This window comes from Atractosteus spatula, chromosome 12 (genome assembly GCF_055471065.1).
Source record: "Atractosteus spatula isolate fAtrSpa1 chromosome 12, fAtrSpa1.hap1, whole genome shotgun sequence".
Lineage (NCBI taxonomy): Eukaryota > Metazoa > Chordata > Actinopteri > Semionotiformes > Lepisosteidae > Atractosteus > Atractosteus spatula.
In genome coordinates, this window is record NC_142717.1 from 27,890,339 (window position 1) to 27,898,303 (window position 7,965).

Below are 7,965 nucleotides of genomic sequence, written 5' to 3' on the forward strand. Positions count from 1 at the left end.
AGACCTTTTCTGTGTCAAAATTACCATGCGTCATGAATATTAATGCTCTTAATGAAGACAACCTTTGCTTCATCAAGAAGCTTCCAGAGCAGGTGCCAAGCTGATAGACTCACTCTGTGGAGTTTTCAGCTGGTGAAAATAGACACAGCGCGATTTATCCATTAAAATCAACATCTCCCTTCGGATTCTAATGACTCTTGCTGTTTTCCCTTTTTTTCCTATAAAAAATATTCAGATAATAAAATTAAACAAAAAGATGTTGTCACAAAATTTCCCATAAAAATATTCCTTCAGGTTTATTTGTATTTGAGTAATCATCCAACAGTGACAGGAGAGCTGCACACACATGGAGAAAGCAAAGATTCTGCTAAAGTTTGTCTCTTGATGTCATAAAATTTCATTTAGCTTTTTAACAGACATTTTTCTGTATTGATTCATATTATTTTTGTTGTTGTTTCTGATTCTGTCAGAAGCACCATAGCTTCTTGGTTCTTTCCGTAAACATTCATTTACTTCTCATTGTGGCATTTCTTTGACAGACTGTGCAAATGCTTATAAACAACCTTAAACTCCACACCCAGGCAAGACCCCGGTTTTTCTGCTGAACACAATCATCTATTGCCGACAAAGCAGCACATCTGTGTTCAAACTCAGTAACTTAAACCTGCCATCTGCAGACAGCTAAGTAGTGGCTATCAGCTATCAGTGACGGGTAGAATCACAAATTTGAAAGAAGCTTTGCTTAGTTCACAAAAAATGTCATGTATACGTGCTTTTGAAAGTAGATTAGGAGAAGAAAATATATTTTTAATGAAATGCAAATAGAAAAATAAGTACCCAGTGATTTTAGTGAAAATTACTCCCTATGATTGTTCAGAAAATAGATAAACAAATTCAGGAAAAAAAAAACAAGAAGAGTTGTATTCTCTCTCATCATCCAAAAGCTTTCTTAATCTCTTATTTTATGTATTCATACTGTGTATCCCCGAATATCCATAAAGTGTTGTTTGGGTTTCAAAGACAATTGTTCACAACTAGAGTGCAACACCTTCATCTCTTTTTTTGTTGCAATTTTAGGTAGCCCTACTACAGCTCTGGGAATATCTTGATTCCTTAATACAAAACGTTTAAGACTACAGAATCTAATGCCAGAAAAGAACACCAATATTGTCCAGCATCAGCCAGGTTTGGAGCACAAAAAAAACATTTTGCAATTAGAACAGAAAAAGAATTAAGGATGTTCTGCTGGTGCTCTTACTCACAGATTGGGCAGCCAGTAGACTGTGTCGAGCAGAAATGTCATGCAGTGTTTGGAAACAGCACAAATGACGAAAAGCCCACAGAGATGTTCCTTCTCGCTGTGCTCATCACTTAATTGAGATACGAAAACATAAAGAGCCTCTGATTTTCCAGCTTTGGAGATCTGCATTCCTCTCTTGCATTAGACAAATTGTTATATCAACAAAAAACAAGACATCACTTTTTTTTTCCCAGGCCTTTATGACTATTATAAATTGGTCTCATGTTTGAAGTACTGATTCAAATGCGGGGATTTCCAACTCATCCAATTTGCTGAGGATGATAATATGCTCTGTTCAGAAAGTGAGCCATTTGATTATTTTTAAAATATTATGCTTAGAATATGCATGTATATGTATGCATAAGCTCTTTCAAATACACTGGAAATTCAAAAATGGCTTTCCAACTACAAAACCACAGAAACTGGACTTCAGTCTGAGAAATACATTATTAAAAGACAGTATTTAACAAGAAAAATAAAGGTGAGATGACCATTTTTCATTGTTCAGCTTATTTCACTCAGTGTATGTCCTTATTTACACAGAAGTACAATTGTATTGACATTCATCCATCTTCTACCTGCTTTATCTAATACAGAGTCAGGGGTGAGCTACAACCTATCCCAGCAAAATAACGGGCGCAAGGCAGGATACAGCACACTCTGGTGAATGGCATGCCAGTCCACTGCAGGACACACAAACTCTTACCAGGGCCAATTTTCCCAGGAGCCAATGAACCTTCAAGTACATCTTTGGACTGTGGAAGATAACTGAAGCACCCAGAGAAAACCCACATTAACACATCGAGAACATACAAACTCCATACAGATAGCACCCCAGGAACTGAACCCATGGCTACAGTCCTGCAATTCAGCGAGGATAACCACTGCACCACCATGCCACCCTATTCTATCGACATTTCTCCCTTTTTTAAACAGTGATAGATGTTTTTCTAGTACCAAAAGTAGCCTTGTAGCTTTATGGATGTGAAAAGAGAATTGGGTGATATTAATGAGAAGAACACAGTAAATTAGATACTGTATAAGTGTGTTGTATTAGCTACCACGATTTCATGCTGGCTGCTCATATGTAGTTTTTTTCTTGAGTTGGTGAGATCAGGTTTGAAGATTCTGAATTACAGACTACTAAATGATGTTTGGTTTCCTCTCATCCAAAGTCAGTCTTATTACTAAGATTTGAAGATGTTTTAATATTAGAGAACTCTACAGGGGCTTTGAGTAAATTGTTGATGACTCTTAAATTACATACTGTTTTTGGTTGTTAGTAGTTAATTGAACTGAGGATCTCATCCAGTTTTTTTTCTTGAAGGAAGCCAGCGGAGCTTTACTGTATATCTGAGTTGGTTGTTCCACACTCCCTCAGTTCTCCCTTTGGAGAAAGAACTGCCTCCTTTTCTTGATTTTAAACGCATTTTAAATGCATGCCCATGTAGTTTCTACTTGTGTTCTGTGGTTCATCTTTCAATGATTATTTTGAAGAAATCCACTGGGCTGACTTTCTCAGTGACTTTTAGGATTAATACTTGGTGAACTCATAGTCTTCTCTGTTCAAGACTAAAACAGTTCTATTCTTCCAGCTTGTCAGTGTAGGATATTCCTTTAAGCCCTGAAATGCATCTGGACTGATTCCAGAGCAGCAATAGCTTTTCTATATTCAATGTTATTTAGTCTATATGGTAACCAGAAGTGTAGCACAATATTCTAAACTTGGCCTTAACACTACATTGTGTAATTTTAACTTAACATCCCTTGATTTAAATGTTACACTTTACCTATACATCCTAACATTGTGTCATTTTTGCTTCCCTACATCATCTAGAAGATGTAAATGACATGTCAACATAAACACCCAAGTTTGTTTTCACAAGTAGACTCCTCTAGCTCAACACAAACGTTTTTAAGTTTATATTTTTACTCCCGTATTTCTGCAGAGGCACAGAAGATGGGGATGTCTCTTCAACTGGGTGAGGATGAAGCACGAGTCTGCCTTCCCTTCCAAGCGTTGTCTCTCAGGCCAAACACTCTGGCTTTCATGATGCTGGTGGAACAGGATGGCCAGCAGAGCACAGAGAGGAGGCTCCCCAGCCACTGACCTCCAAGGGCTTGACAGACAGGAAAGTCATCCTTTCTGGTGTTACTTGGTTTTTGCATCTGAAAGAAAATGGGTGCACAGAAAAAAAAACATTCACCATACATGAGCTCTCTATTGTTCATCTTTAACAGCCAACCTGGAGTTTATTCCTCCATATGCCCAGTATCCTTCAATATCTTTCCCCCTGCATGCAGGCGCCTAGAGGGTCATCAATTGCATGAGCAGACCACTGGTAGTCCATGTACCCCGCTACGGTGACACGCTGTTCTTTTATCCCCATTTCAGGGTCTTTGTAGCTGACACTGCAGCAGGTATAGAGCCCTAGCCATGAAAGGATTTATCTGAAAGAGACAAAAGCAGCTTCTCCATTCCACCCTTTTTCTGTAGCTTTCACGCTGTCATATTCTTCTCATTAATTCTGACCTGTCACACAGTCCCCTGCAGTATCGCAGTGTAAGGTGACAGGTTTCCAATGAGTGACAAAGGCTCTTTAGGTGATACAGAAGATCTTTCACGGAGCGAGTTTTGTAAAGTGCCCCTCAAATGTCACTTTTTAACTCAATACTCTAAACACACAGTGAGACCTTTTTCTCAGTACTTACACTGCTTGTGCAGTAAACAGACGCTGAATGTGCTTCAGGTAAATGTCCCTGAATTCAAGTGAAGAAGCTAGAAGACTTTATAGCTGACAATAAAAAAACACACTTTTTACAAGCAAACTTCAGCACATAAACAAAATTCAAAGTTTTAAGTAAAACCGAAAGCAGAACATTTGGTTTTGTGCTTGTGACTGCAGCATGTCGTCAACATTTTACTGATAGCTCAGGCATCTTACTGCTATCGGTACTAGGAAGGTAGAAATTCTACATCTGTATAACATTCAAATTTAAACAACTATAATAAAGGTCATTTATTACAGTGGGCTATAAGAACATTATCAATGTCATGGATGTCAATAGGACTTTCTGTTCAAGATTCTGTAACTAGCACATTCAAGAATATACGATTAATTAAGTGACCTGTTTATTTGTTAAAAATGTGATTTTTACAGCAACACTAAGTCTGAAGACCAGTACGTTGGTCCCAGGCATCTTATTTTGTAATACACCTATTGTCTTCAAAGTGCGCCTTATTCAATCTGCAATTGTTGACTCTTATTGATGTGAAGGATACCTGGGATTAGGATTCCTACAGTATATCCCAGGAGATGAGTTTTTTTTTTAAGACTACGTACAGCTAATTATGCTTCAAGGTTGTCTTATGAAAGTCTCACACAAGTTTCAACATTTTAAACTTAAATATGTACAGAATTTTGGAAGTGCTTGTTGGGTGCCCCGATACTCATCCTCTGGAAAAGAATAATTTCATTGAGGTCTTTGTCATTGAATGAACATTTATTTCTACACTCACTGAACTGACTACCATATATCCGTGGACAAACTCTGTAATATGTGACAGACCACCACTGATTCCAAGTTCAGCGGTAAGAATTCTCAGTTGCTTCTCTGTACGCTCCGGACTCCTGAAGCCTTCATATTGGCCACATGGTGTTTCATGTTAAGAGTACGATTTATTTTCTTTAGTAAGATTATTAAACTAAAATGCTGACTTACAAAACGAGCCCATTCTCCTGCCTTAGTTCTTCTTTGCCCAGTGTCCCCCTGTGGAGCTCCTGATCCCTCAGAGTACCAGACTGGTAGGCTGCTGTGTTGGAGTTCTTGCTCTGGTAATGTAACAAAAAGAAGCTCTGGCCCTCATGGGGTTTTGGAAAGAAAGAGGATAATTTTCTTCAAAAAGTCCAACCTGGCACTTTCTGGTGAGGGGCTGGGAAGCTGAGCAGTGAAGAACATCCTTTCAACTTCAATTATGGGACAAGTTCTAAGAAAAGAATGAAATTACACTCAACCTGAGAAGCATCATTCAGATTTAAACAACTGGTAACACTGTTATCCTTTACTTTAATACTTTTCTCTACTACAAATCTTGAAATATTTTACATCGATATGGAGTGGACCACAGTGGGGATGTAAAGTAATTTTTGAAGTATACTAAAACAATACTTCTTGGAAAACTGTCAATTTATTATATTCCAAAAAAAACTGTTGCTTGAACTCAGCTGTAGTATTTTAGATTTTGCAGTATTTTTGGTAGTGTAAATTGAAGTGAAACTGTACAGTACATACACTGTAAACTGAATTATAAATGTCACACAGTCAACATTTAAAGGAGTAAGGACACAGTAATCATGTAACTGATATTTGATTAAATCTATAGCTGAAAGTACAGAGCAATTTCTTTACTATTTATTTTTATTTACTACAGACTCTAGAAAGCCTTACAAATGGTCAAGTAGGGAACTGTGGCAGTTTAATTCCACGCTGAAAAATAGAAGAAACACAACATTTCATCTGTGGAGCCTTCTTCAGGTGTGAAGGTTTACCTGAAAAAAGCTCAATAACCAAAATGCTGTGTTTCCTCTTTCTGTTTTTCAGTGTGTTATTCATGTTTACTTCTTTACTTCTTATAAATTGTATGGCAATGAGCAAAAGACTAAATCCCTGCCTTTTCTCATTCCAATAACTGAGATGGAATCTTAAAACTGTTAACTTTCAAATTTTGCCTTTCTTTGCCACAGGGTTTGCTAGATAAGAATCCATATTTTGCAGCCTTATGTGTAATTGTTTTTAATTAACACCTGCGTATTGCTTACTACACTTTCACCCAGCCTTGTATTGTTACAATTGCTTATGTGTGCCTTGTGGTGCAGAGAGCTACACTTATTCTGTTGTACTGAGTTCACAAATAGTAAAGTGAGAGTTAGCAGGTGCAGTTAGTGCCTTATTTACATATTTCAGTCCATTTTAGCTTGATTAGGTACAACTTCCAATGAATTTTTTGAACCACAGAGTATATTCCTCTTTCGTAAGACTGAGATTTTACTAAATTTTAGAAGAGGAAGAAAAACTTTGCAAACGCTTACAACTGGGATTATTTCCTTTACATTTTTAATGTAAGTGTAACTTTATGTTGATTCTACAATGAAAATGTAGGCATACATCTCAATATTATCAACAACTGGCATACACATTGTATGTTGACAGTGTGCTAACACACTGCATAAAGGTGGATAAAAACATATTCTCTTTTTGAATAAACACAAAAGCTTCCTGTAGCATTGTGGAATTTACTTTGATAAACAACTCAGTGTCCTGCAATCCATCCAGTTTCAAAGCAAGTCCACTGCTGTTCAGACAGAGTCATGAGATATATGTTTGCAAGAGAGATTTGTGCCAAACAACTGGAATATCCTTCCAGAGATGCATCTGACCAGAGAAGAGCACTTCTTTAAAGACAGAGAAACAACCTGAAAGACAACTTTTAAAAGGCTGAATTAAATGAAGTCATCTTAATGTTTGGCACAACTAACTACTGCATCCTACATTTAAAAAATGTAAGATGACCTACTGTAGTGCTTGCTAGTTCTACCTTAATCTCATTTTCTTTTGCAAAAAACTCGTAAACAATAATGGTGTCATCTATGCTAGTAGTTCCCTATTCTGGTCCTGACAGGCCACACACCTGTTCGGTTTTGTTCCTGCCAAGTTCCCAATTACACAATCACAGCCATAATTGACTTAATAATAGGATTCATTTTAACTGTTTAATTGTTTTCAAATATTTGTAACAATTCCATTTCATAAGTAAAATAAAATACCAAAAGTTTGAGTAGGAAACAAACTTGAAAATATTGTAACCAAGCAACATGTTAGTTTAATTGAGGCTTCTATTTAGTAATTAAGTTCTGCTGGAATGTAAAGTGGTTGTGGCCATCCTGGGCCAGGTTAGGAAACCCCTGATCTAAGCAACAATACTGTCCTGTGATGTAGGGAGAGGTGGATGTGTGAGGAAGCCACCATCTTGGCTCAAAACCTAGGCTCAATGGCATGGCCTTGAGCCCAGATTGGCAAGGTCTTCAAAATGAGACACAGCTGTACCAATTGAGTCTAGAAAACTCAGGGGGAATGAAATTCTACAGGAAGGAAAGCCATTAGGATAGACTTTCTGTGGCATTAGTCACCCCTCTGAGTAATCAGGAGGCTCATAAGACCAGATGGGAGGAAAGGAGATTCACTGTGTTAGTAAGCTCTAGATAGGAAGGAAAGAGAGGGTTCCATAGTTGGGGATTCTTGTTACTAATGGATTGGGCTGGATAATAGGTCAGCAGAGATCTGCAAGTTGGGAAGCCTTTATGAAGATACAGAAAACAGTACTTCATGCCTCACAGGTCCTGGTAAGGCAGGCGAAGTGGTAACCTGTTTGCCAGACTCAATAGGGAAGTCGTGTGCTAACAGGGGATGGAGTTGAATTGTTGTAACGGGGCTGATAGGAGGTCTTAGCTGCTGGTGGAGTGGATCTTTTTTGACAAAATTGCAGCAGTTGTCTTTGGTTGTCTAGGGTGTCCTTTAGTGAAAAGGAACTGGGTGCTATAAAATAAAGTCTATCCCTGGTGATATGAGAGTTGGATGCCAAAATGACATTTGACTTAAACTCTAAG

At 37.8% G+C, this 7,965-nt stretch overlaps 1 long non-coding RNA gene across 1 annotated transcript; it reads right to left on the bottom strand.

The window, feature by feature from the left end:
* Nucleotides 1-272: 272 nt before the first annotated feature.
* On the bottom strand, nucleotides 273-5,288 carry LOC148822852 (uncharacterized). The gene is made up of 2 exons (XR_016093849.1): nucleotides 5,024-5,288; nucleotides 273-3,469 (listed from the first exon to the last, which is right to left on the bottom strand). It is a non-coding gene; the product is annotated as an uncharacterized LOC148822852 (long non-coding RNA).
* Nucleotides 5,289-7,965: the final 2,677 nt, after the last annotated feature.